Consider the following 12,461-nt stretch of genomic DNA (forward strand, 5'->3'; position numbering starts at 1 on the left):
GAGAGAGAACCACCTACTCATGTGTTGTGACCAAGACATTGCAATCCAACCACAAGAATCTTGGTCTCTAGCCTTCCCAAGTTGCTTTCCACTCAAATCATCTTTCCACCATATCCAAATCTATCGTTGGGGAGATTATCATTTGAAGCACAAGAGCAAGGAGTTCATCATCAACACACCATCTATTACCTTTTGGAGAGTGGTGTCTCCTAGATTGGTTAGGTGTCACTTGGGAGCCTCCATCAAGATTCTGGAGTTGAACCAGGGAGTTTAAAAGGGCAAGGAGATCGCCTACTTCGTGAAGATCTACCCAAGTGAGGCAAGTCCTTCGTGGGCTATGTCCATGGTGGGACAGACAAGGTTGCTTCTTCGTGGACCCTTCATGGGTGGACCCTCCATGGACTCACGCAGCCGTTACCCTTCGTAGGTTGAAGTCTCCATCAACATGGATGTACGATAGCACCACCTATCGGAACCACACCAAAAATCTCCGTGTCTACATTGCGTTTGCTCCCTCCAAACTCCTCCCCTTTACCTTCATATGCAATGATTTACATTCCGCTGCTATACCCTTAGAATTGCATGTGTAGGTTGATTGCTTGACTTGTGAAAAGTTGCTAAAATCTGCCAAGACTTAAAATTGGGAAAATGCTAGATTTTTATTTGGTCAAATAGTCTAATTACCCCCCTCTAGACAAACTTTCGATCCTATAGGTGGTATCAGAGCTTTGGTCTCCATTTGACTTGATTTCCATAGCTTTGGTGATCATAGCCTTGGTTTCACCACCTAGGAGAGTATGGCATCTAGCAAGGAAAATTACCACCGTAGAGGTCCTTACTTTGATGGTACTAATTTTGCTAGTTGGAAGCATAATATGAAAATGCATATTCTTGGACATAACCCCGCCAATTGGGCTATTGTGTTGTCGGGGGAAACGACACCTACGGGATCATGAAGACTCCATTTTGCTACGGTTGGCTGGCGCGGGGCTGTGGAAAGAGCGGGTTTGAGGGATCAACACGGGGGGGTATCCAGGTTCGGGCCGCAAGTCATGCGTAATACCCTACTCCTGCTAGTTTATGTTTATCTGGTGTTCTTGGACTAGCTACAAGGCGTGTAGGGTCCAAAAAGTCCGAATCCTCTCTCTGTACGCCACGGGCCTCCTTTTATAGTCAAAAGGGGCTGCCACAGTGGCACATAGGAGGTGGAAAATTGTACAGTAGTCAAGTCTATCTCCTGGCACCATAGGACAAACGCATTTAAAGTGCTCCCGATGTGCCCTTCTTGCTTTATCGGGGACGGCAAGGAAGCTCATCCCAGCTGATGCCGCCTCGCCTAGCTTCGATGCGCATCCAAACTGACGAGGCGTGTAGTGCCACGCTGGCTGGCTGGCTGCTGAGTTGGTGCGGTGGCAGAGTCTTCACGAAGATCTGCATGCCACCATGCAGGTGCTTGCTGAGTTGGTCTGGAGGCCGCACGTCGCCACACAGGTTCTCGCCTAGTTGGTAGGATTGCAGCATTGTGGGAACGATGGTGGAGTCTTGGCAGGTGTGGGCCTGGCTGCGGCCCCGCGGATGTCTCCGGCAAGGGTCTTGCCAGGGCCCCGGCAAGGGTCTTGCCGCGATGTCGTGGGCGTCCCCGGCAAGGGTCTTGCCGAGGGGTCTTGTGGGTATCCTCGGCAAGGATCTTGCCGAGGATCTTTGTCTTCTTATTCTCATCTAGTCTTGTATGTTCTTGGTCTTCACAAAGGTCTGCATGCCACCATGGAGGCGCCTCCCAAGCCTTGGTTCTGATGTGGTTGACGACCTCAGAACTCTTAGGCTCAAGGGTGGCAGCCTTGTTGGTGTGGGGCAAGTTGCCCCGGCAAGGTTCTTGCCGGGGCTGTGGAGGCCGCCCCGGCAAGGGCCTTGCCGGGGGAGTTCACCTCTCCCTTCTGCTCTTCGTGCTCCTGGTCTTCGGCACGCCTCTGGTAACCTTGGCTTCTTCTGCCCCGTCAAGTGTGGCCATGGGCGTGGGGCTGCGACTGCCCGCGCACAAATAAAGGGGTACAAAAAGGGACCCCTACTTTTGTACACTGACAGGAGCCCTCGGGCCTGGGCCACATATAAGCACGGGGTGTTATTAGGCCAGGCCCAGAACGGTGGGCGGGTGCACGCGCGGTGGAGTTTTTACTGCAGTAACTCCCTCACTCGTTGCGCTTCCCCATGACCCGCGTTTGAATGCGTGACATGGGGGTCGTGCGTGGGGCAGTTGTTGCACGCACGCGTCACATCATGGTAAAGAGGCGGCCCGCGCCTTCCCCATAAAAAGGAAAAAACCACAGGTGCACTGCTCATTTACCCTTTGTGCTTTTTCCAATCTCGGAACTGTCGTTCCCTTCTTCTTCCTCAGGCGAAAGATTCGAAGCTCTCATCTCTGCTCGCCGCTGCCGCGCCCCGATTGCTCTTGATCATTCGCTCACTCCCATCCGCCGCGACACACAAAACCAGCAAGGGCAAGCGAGCGGCCAAGGACGCCAGGAAGAAGGAGGCACCGGAGAGAGAGTCGGCAGTGCGGCAGACGCAGCTCGCCTACTTCCCTTTGACGGTCGAGCGGTCCACCTCAAGAACTATTTCTAGCCCCTGTGGGGGAGGAAGGAGACGGGGCACCCTGCCACGCGCGTCGTCCCCGCCGATTCCGCCGAGGCCGGCCCAAATCGGTACCCCTTCTTCGTCGATTTCTTCTCCTGCGGGCTCTTCCCCCCTTCTCTGACTTCTTCAACGATGTCATGCACACCTAAGGCTTCCATCTTCTGGATCTTACGCTGAATGTCGTGGCGTGCGTGGCTCTCTTTGCCCACTGATAACCCACAAGTATAGGGGATCAATTTTAGCCTCTTTCGATAAGTAAGAGTGTCGAACCCAACGAGGAGCTAAAGGTAGAACAAATATTCCCTCAAGTTCTATCGACCACCGATACAACTCTGCGCATGCTTGACGTTCGCTTTACCTAGAACAAGTATGAAACTAGAAGTACTTTGTAGGAGTTGTTGGATAGGTTTGCAAGATAATAAAAAGCGCGAAAATAAAAAGTAGGGGCTGTTTAGGTAAAGAAGCAATAAAGTTAGTATAGCGAGTGTGGAAAAGTGGTGGTAGGAGTTGCGTAATTGTCCCTAAGCAATTGACTACTTTACTAGACCGATAGCAAGTTTTATGTGGGAGAGGCCAATGCTAGCATGTCATCCCTGACTTGGAATTCTATGACTTACGATTGGAACTATTAGCAAGCATCCGCAACTACTAACGTTCATTAAGGTAAAATACAACCATAGCATTAAGATATATTGGCCCCCCTTCAATCCTGTATGCATCAATTTCTATGCTAGGTTGAAGCTTCTGTCACTCTTACCCTCCAATACATAGTCCTATCAACATACAACTAACCCTATGGTGTGATCCATGTGCGCGCTCATATGATGGGCACCAAAGGACAGCAACAAAACCATAAGAAAATTAAACCAATCATAGCAAGTCACTAGTTACCAAAAGGACAACGAAAATCTACTTAGACATCATAGGATGGCAACACATTTGTCGGTGTCAAAACCGGCGGATCTCGGGTAGGGGGTCCCAAACTGTGCGTCTAGGCCGGATGGTAACAGGAGGCAGGGGACACGATGTTTTACCCAGGTTCGGGCCCTCTTGATGGAGGTAAAACCCTACGTCTTGCTTGATTGATATTGATGGTATGGGTAGTACAAGAGTAGATCTACCACGAGATCTGAGAGGCTAAACCCTAGAAGCTAGCCTATGGTATGATTGTATGTTGTGGTTTTTGTCCTACGGACTAAAACCCTTCGGTTTATATAGACACCGGAGAGGGTTAGGGTTACACAAGGTCGGTTACAAAGGAGGAGATATCCATATCCGTATTGCCTAGCTTGCCTTCCACGCCAAGTAGAGTCCCATTCGGACACGAGACGAAGTCTTCAATCTTGTATCTTCATAGTCTAACAGTCCGGCCAATGGAGATAGTCCGGCTGTCCGGAGACCCCCTAATCCAGGACTCCCTCAGTAGCCCCTGAACCAGGCTTCAATGACGATGAGTCCGGCGTGCAGTATTGTCTTCGACATTGCAAGGCGGGTTCCTTCTCGGAATACATCACAGAAGAATTTGAATACGAGGATAGTGTCCGACCCTGCAAAATAAGTTCCACATTCCATCGTAGAGAGAATAATATTTTTGCAGATCTAATTTGCTGACTTGTCTTAACAGTATGACGTCATGTCACGGCCCGGTGATTATTCGAACCATTCCCTTTAACCAGCCCTGCACATAACACGAGGCAGTTTTTCGACACGTCTTGTCAAAGCAGAGATCGTGTCGCCTTATTACGGGATTCTCATCAATACGGGTGTGAGTAACCCAACCGCGCCATCAATTGTGGCGCCTGGGGGATAAGTGAGTTTTACCAGGCAAGTGGGGACGCTTAGCTTCGTCCACCCATATAAAGGGATAAGGATTCACCTTTCTATCCATGCCTTCTTCCTCCTTTGCTCATCCATTTTCGCACACTCGAGCCCTAGAGCCCAAGTCTAGACTTCCCACCTCAACCTTCCCCAACCATGTCCGGAGCGGGAGGCAGGTGGATGGTCTCCTCCGTCACGGAGGGAGACATCAAGAAACTGAGGAGAGCCGGATACCTGCCCGATGACATCGCGCACCGGCTCCCAGATGAGGGGCAGCTCATGCCCACCCCCAGGCCCCATGAGAGGGTAGTATTCCTCACCCATTTCCTCCATGGACTGGGATTCCCTCTCCATCCATTCGTCCGGGGGCTCATGTTCTATTACGGCCTGGATTTCCACGATCTGGCCCCGAACTTCATCCTCAATATCTCGGCGTTTAGCGTCGTGTGCGAGGCCTTCCTCCGAATCAAGCCCCACTTTGGCTTATGGCTGAAGACCTTCAATGTCAAGCCGAAGGTGGTGGGCGGCCGCCAGGCGGAGTGCGGAGGCGCCATGGTGGGCAAGATGCCCAACGTAACATGGCTCAAGGGCTCCTTTGTGGAAACCATAAAGGGGTGGCAATCGGGGTGGTTCTACATCACCGAGCCGCACGACCTTGTATGGGCAGCGGCCCCCGAGTTCCGATCTGGCATCCCCACGCGGCTCACCTCCTGGAAAGAGAAGGGCCTGTCTTGGGGTAGTTCGGAAGAGCTGACCGGACTCCAAACATGTATTCAAAACATGGTGAACAAGAAGCTCAAGCTTGTCAACATAGTCCAAGTTATGCTCATCCGCCGGATCCTCCCGTGCCAACAACGGGAGTTCAACTTGTGGGAGTTCGACCCGGTGCAGCACCGAACTCTGAACAGGCTCTTCGACACGACTCATGAAGATACCTGGAGGGTGCTGTTCAAAAGTGTCGAGGTCCCCCCTCCTATTACTGAGGATCACGGATTCAGCGCGAAGCGCCAAGCCAGTGCGGTAAGCTGCTTTACCTTTCACAGGATACTTGTTTTTTATAGATTGACTCTATGCGGGATCTAAACTCCCATACCTTTGACAGGACTGGCAGAAGATGGCCGGACAGATCGACTGTCCGGCTCCTTTGCCCGAAGGCCCCGCAGACGCTCTTCTGGTGAAGATGTTGACTCTGGCCCCTTATACGGTGCCGGAGAAGACCAAGAAGGCCAAGGGAACCCGAAAGAGTTCCCGACGCCAGGCGTCGTCGGACTCACCGTCCGATGACTCTGCGGCGCACTCTTCCCCCGAAGACGAGGAAGAATAAGAAGAAGATGCTCCCCCACCAACTGGGGGAGACAAGAAAAGGAAGGCCGCCCCAACTGGGGGGGCAAAGGGTCCAAGAAGGGAAGGACTCTCCTTCCGGACAGCTCCACCGCCGCCGACGAAGGCGAAGACGAGTGGTTGCCCAGGGCCAAGCCCCCGGGGAGACCGTAAGTATTCGGATACCAGAGTAACCCATAGGATTTCTTTGTTGCACTGCTTTCCCCAACACCGAACACAATTATGAGGGCCGCCACGAGCCAGTATCGATGTATCGTTGGACGGCTCCTTCGGCTTGTTGGACATGGATAGCGATCCAGTCCCGACCGCCACCTCCCCTCATCCCGCCGACTACGCCGAGGTGTTGTCTCAAGAGGCACCGGATCGAGGGGAGATAGTCCCGGAGGCGCCTCAAGGCGACCTTCCGGACTCCGGGAGCCGAGGGGACGGGGCCCCTGAGAGCTCTGAGTTCGGCCCTCAGCCAAACACCGCGCCGGAACCTCCAGCGGTTCCAGGCTCGGGCAGGCGGCCTCCTTCTAAGAGGGGCAAGACGCCTGTGCCGGTGACCTCTGTCCATCTAGAGGCGCCGGACAATCTGCTGGTAGCGCTTCACAGCGCTTCCATCGACGAGGAGCACCGCACTATCATGAGTGCGGTGATCTAGAAGGTTCAGTCCGCCAAGAGCGGATTGACTGAAGCATGTGCCTGCCTTCTAACAGGCTTCGAGGTAAGTCTTTTAAAATGTAGTAGAAATATTACCGCATAGACAGTAGCCCCTAATGCTTTGTTCGGTGTTCACAAAGAAAAGCCGAACAAAGGATCAAATAGTATCACAGGAGTCTAACATAAGTGTGTCAAAATGCATATGCAGGCTTCGCTACTGGCGTCCGCCGCACTGAATGCAGAGGTCGCCTGTAACATCCCAAATTTTCAATTTGGAATGTTATACATTAGATCATCATGCATATCATATTTTATTTTGCTTTTTGGCTGATCCTAGAAATTCTACGCAACTCAATGACCCACGGAGAGAGTTGGGGATTTCGTTATTTTCATATTTGAGTTCTCTCAAATTTTGAGAATAGGATCATTTGATTTTATTTATTTTATCGTCAATTATTTCTATTACAAACATATGAGGGAGGGAATAAAATGACTTTCCCAAAATAAAGAAATATTGAGGATTTAATAAAAAAATCAAATAAGATTTTATTTCGGAGTTTTTCGGTGTTTTATTTGAATTTAGGAAAAATGTGCATTTTTCAAAATTGCATTCAGGGCCCAAATAAATGTTCACCTTGTGCGGCTTGATTTTAGAAGCCCGTGAAAATTTATTTCGGAATTTTTGGAGTCCGCTTAGTATTTCTTTTTATTTTTCTTCTGAGCGGAATAATTAAAAAAATGAACCGACTTCGGGCCGTACCCGAGCGGGACGCCGCCCGGGGGCAGCCTTTAAATAGCGCCGCCCCAGCCCATCAGCACTGCCTCGATCCGCGCGCGCCACCGGAGCCGCCGTCATCGCCGCCGCCGCCACCGACGATCCCGCCGCCCGAGGTTCATCGTGCCTTGTTTTCCGTGCTGAAAAAAAGAGAAAAAAATTCGGCGTTTGTCGTTTTTTTTTCTCGGATTAAATCTGCGATTTTTGTGATCGCGATTCCTGATCCGATTTTTGTTTTAGTTTAACTTTTCGCTCGTTTATCGGAATCAGACGATTAAAGCGCCTAGGGATTCGTCTCGAAACCCTCTATCCGTTTAACCAACTTAAACAAGTTTTTGCTACTGTAAAATTTGCTCTAGATCCAGATTACTAGAACGAAGTTGTTTTCTTTCGCCGTTCGTCTTTCGTAGCTTCGTTCAATTTGATTCTTTTTGCCAACCGGAGTTCTTAAGTTGAACTTTCTGGTTAGATCTCTTATTTGAGTTTTACATGTGCATTAGATGAGTACTTATTGTATGTTTTTTTGTTTGTCTGCGATAGAATACTCGGAGTGCACCGCCTGTTACTTCGAATCGTTAGGTTTCGTGGATCATCAGCAAGGCAAGTAACACTTTGATCATACCTTTTCTACTACCCAGTTTTATTGCATTAGATAAATCCTCACACATTGCATGATTAGGATCTAATTAAATTGTGGGATGGGAAGTAGATGAGGTAGTACCTATTACCTGTTTATTTTCAAACCTTTGGGAGTTACTTCTACGTTTGCTTATTGTGCCATGCTATGCTAGTAGACGTGGATTGGGTGAGTGAAATCCATGACAGATGTGAGATTGTTAATTAATGGTTTATCTAAGGTGGCAACTTAAACACACATCTGGGTGGATTGAGGCACCTGGGTATTCCAGGACTTGCTTGTTTTCTTTTGGACCGCCACCCAGACTCAAAGGGATCATGAGACTATTCATACTAGAAACTTTTGTGTGCAGCCACAATCTATTATGGGCTCTAGCATAGTTGACTAAGTCGTGCGAACTCTTACAGTGGTAGACTAGCAGATGTAGGGGGTGTAGGTGGTACGGTCTAAACGATCATAAGGTGCTAGCATTTCTGAAAGACTATGTCTTGGTCATCCGTCTTCTCAAACACCATGTAGTGCGAGAAACCAAACGGAGGCGATCGAGTCTTGTGGGGAAAAGTGCGCAAACCTCTGTAGAGTGTATTAAACTAATCATGATTAGTCGTGTCCCTGGTTATGGACGATCTTGAGTATCTAGTACCTGGATTATCATGTGAATCTCAACATGTTACTCTAAATTAATTTTGTTGGGTTTTGTTAATGATGATGCTTAATTGGGATTGAGGATGTTGTCAACCATTCTCAATGTTTAACAACCACCATGATAGTAATTAAATTTTATTCCTTTGAAGTAGGGAAAAATTGGCTTTACGCAAAACTGTAACCATAGAGCTTTCCACCAGCCAAATATGCATATAGTATAGCTGTTTCATTCCATTACTCTCTATGTGTTACCTTGCCAGCATATTCCATGTGTTGACCCGTTTTCGGGCTGCAACGTTAATGTTGCAGACTTTTCATACGACGATTAAGGAGTTTTTAGGTCGTGGTTCTATACTCAGTGATGCCATTGGAGTTGATGGACTCACTTATCTTCCAAGCCTTCCGCTGTTATCGTTATTAGATGGCCTTAAGCCATACTTATTGTAATAAGTTCTCTTTTGAGACACTCGATATAATAAGTATGTGATTACTACTCTGCTATAAATCCTCCAAGTACTGTGTGGTGTCAGCATTAGTGATCCAGGGATGACACCAGAGCACAGAGATCAGACTGTCTAAGGTCTGGTCGCTATAGAGATGGTATCAGAGCACACGCTGACTGTAGGACACGACCACTAAGCACACGACCTAGATCACTATTCACTCTCTTCTCTTCTGACCTCTCATCTTTTCTATTCTTTAGGATGGCGGATACAAGGAACAAGTTCACGCAACCGGATGAAGATACACCCTTTGGACGACACTTGAAGGAAGTCACTAGATACCTGAACATAGGAGTACCAAGCTTCACCGAAACCTACAACACCACTTTACCTGAAGAAGAGCGTTGGATGATTCAAGTTCAAGTTCCAGGAAGGACGTTCATGCCAGTCACTGAACCCATAGAGTTTTCTTTTGATGCACCAACTTGGAGTCTAGGAAAGAGCATGGCAGCTCACATCGCCATGGGACGCATTGGAGAAGTCTACCGCAAGGATCTCAAGGATACTATCTACCAGATTTGTGGGCGCCGAGATGAGCACTGGGAGATGATCAGCACTAGGAAGGATAGATCAATCACAGCTTTTATCCAGGAGTTAAACCAGCACATTCGACGACACATTGATGCAGTTGCTAGTCCAGAATCAGAATCAGGGGAACAACAACAACAACCCACCACCACCACCACCACCTGTTGACCACTTAGCCCGTTTTCTTAGGCTGAATCCGTCGGTGTTTTCCAGTAGCACCGAGCCGATAGTAGCAGATGATTGGCTCCGCAAGACAGCTAGGGAGTTGACCACAGCAGGATGCACAGATGCGGAGAAGGTGAAGTTTGCCGCACATCAGCTAGAAGGACCTGCAGCATCATGGTGGGAGAATTTCATAGCCACTTTCCCAGTAGACACTGTCACATGGGACCAGTTTCAGCAGGCTTTTCGTACTGCACACATTTCAGCAGGAGCTATGGCCATGAAGAAGCGTGAGTTTCGCAACTTGCGCCAAGGAGGACGGACAGTTGGCCAGTATGTGGAGGAATTTAGTAAGTTAGCACGTTATGCCCGAGATGACGTCGCTACGGATGCAGCAAAGCAGGAGAAGTTTCTAGAAGGACTGAATGATGAGCTGAGCATGCAGTTGATGGTAGCAACCTTCAACAACTACCAGGAGTTGGTAGATCGTGCTCTTATAATTGAAGGGAAGCAGCAGCAGATTGAGAATCGCAAGAGGAAGTATGGACAAGGAAAGTATAATTCAGGAGCTCAGCAGAAGCCACGTTTTACCCCTAGACCGGGAGGACATTTTCAGCATACCCATGGAGGAGGTAGCTCGCACAATCACAATGGCACCAAGAATGGTAATGGCAATGGAGGAAGCAACGGCCAGAACCGCACCAACCCCCCCCCCCTAACCCCAGCCAAGAAGGACCTAAGCCAAGTCACTTGCTTTAAGTGTTCGAAGAAAGGACATTATGCCAATGAATGTCCTGAATTACAAAATGGAAATAGCAATGGAAGTTCTGGGAAGAAGCTGAACCCTTTCAACAGGGGACAGGTGAACCACGTTAGCGTGGAGGAGGTTGAAGCTCAGCCCGATGCAGTAATAGGTAAGTTTTTGGTTAAGTCATTTACGGCACTCGTTCTTTTTGATACTGGTGCATCGCATTCATACATCTCAAGGGGATTTGTGGATAAGTATAACCTACCAACCCAAGCCCTTAGGTCACCCATGTTAGTAACCTCGCCCGGTGCAGAGTATGTGGCTAGTCTATGGTGTGATCGGTTACCATTAAGGATTGGTAACTATGTTTTTCCCTCAGACCTAATAGTATTGGAATCTCAAGGATTGGATGTGATATTAGGCATGGATTGGTTATCAAAGTATGAAGGGAATATTGAATGTGCTAGTAAGTCAATTTTGCTTACCACCCAAGAAGGGAGAAGGATCAAGTATGTATCCCGGTATGTGCCAAAGAGGACTCAAGTAAATTGCCTAACAGGAGTTGTGCAGGAGGAAGTACCAGTGGTAAGGGATTTTCCCAATGTATTTCCGGAAGAGTTGCCAGGCATGCCACCGGATAGAGATATTGAGTTTTTGATTGAGCTATTGCCAGGCACAGGGCCAATATCAAAGAGACCATATAGGATGCCAGCAAAGGATTTGGTGGAAATTAAGAAGCAGGTTAAGGAGTTACTGGATAAGGGATATATTCGCCCAAGTTCTTCGCCTTGGGGATCGCCAGTACTTCTAGTGGAGAAGAAGGATGGATCGCTAAGGATGGTTGTTGATTATCGAGGATTGAATGAAGTAATCATCAAAAACAAGTACCCACTACCTATGATCAACGATCTGTTTGATCGATTGCAAGGAGCTAAGGTATTTTCCAAGATCGATCTGCGATCAGGATACCACCAGTTGAAGATTCGAGAATAGGATATTCCTAAGACAGCTTTTACCACCAGGTATGGGTTGTATGAGTATACCGTTATGTCATTTGGTCTGACTAACGCACCTGCCTATTTTATGAACATGATGAACAAAGTGTTTATGGAGTTCTTGGATAAGTTCGTCGTAGTGTTCGTTGATGATATCCTGGTTTATTCGAAGAATGAAGAGGAACATAAGGAGCATTTGTGTTTGGTACTTGGAAATCTCAGAGAACATCAATTATATGCCAAGTTCAGCAAATGTGAGTTTTGGTTGAAGGAAGTAGGATTCCTCGGACACGTTATATCTAGAGAAGGTATAGCAGTAGATCCCGCTAAAGTTGAAACTGTGACCAAGTGGGAAGCCCCAACAACAGTTGGAGAGATCTAGAGTTTTCTTGGACTCGCATGATACTACCGGAGATTTATTGAGAGTTTCTCAAAGATTGCGAAGCCTATGACTGAGTTGTTGAAGATGGATACCAAGTTCATATGGACGGAGGAATGTGAGGCTAGTTTCCAGGAGTTGAAGAAACACTTAGTTACCTCACTAGTGTTGATTTTGCCAGACCAGACCAAGGATTATGAGGTGTATTGCGACGCTTCACGTCGAGGACTTGGAGTAGTGCTTATGCAGGAAGGGAGAGTTGTTTCATATGCCTCAAGACAACTGAAACCTCATGAGTTGAATTATGCCACGCGTGATTTGGAGTTAGCAGCCGTAGTACATGCATTGAAGACATGGAGACATTTTCTGATTGGAAATCATTGTGAGGTGTACACGGATCATAAGAGTTTGAAGTACATCTTCACGCAGAAGGAGTTGAATCTCAGACAAAGGAGATGGTTGGAGTTTATCAAGGATTATGATATGAAATTGCATTATCATCCTGGAAAGGCTAATGTAGTAGCAGACGCATTGAGCCGCAAGAGCCATGTCAATACGTTAATGATGGGAGAAATACCCAAGGAGTTAGCAGAAAATCTTCATGAACTATGTTTGGAAATAGTTCCGAGAGGCTATGTAGCAGCATTGGAGATTCAG

The sequence above is a fragment of the Triticum aestivum genome, chromosome 4A (assembly GCF_018294505.1).
Source record: "Triticum aestivum cultivar Chinese Spring chromosome 4A, IWGSC CS RefSeq v2.1, whole genome shotgun sequence".
Lineage (NCBI taxonomy): Eukaryota > Viridiplantae > Streptophyta > Magnoliopsida > Poales > Poaceae > Triticum > Triticum aestivum.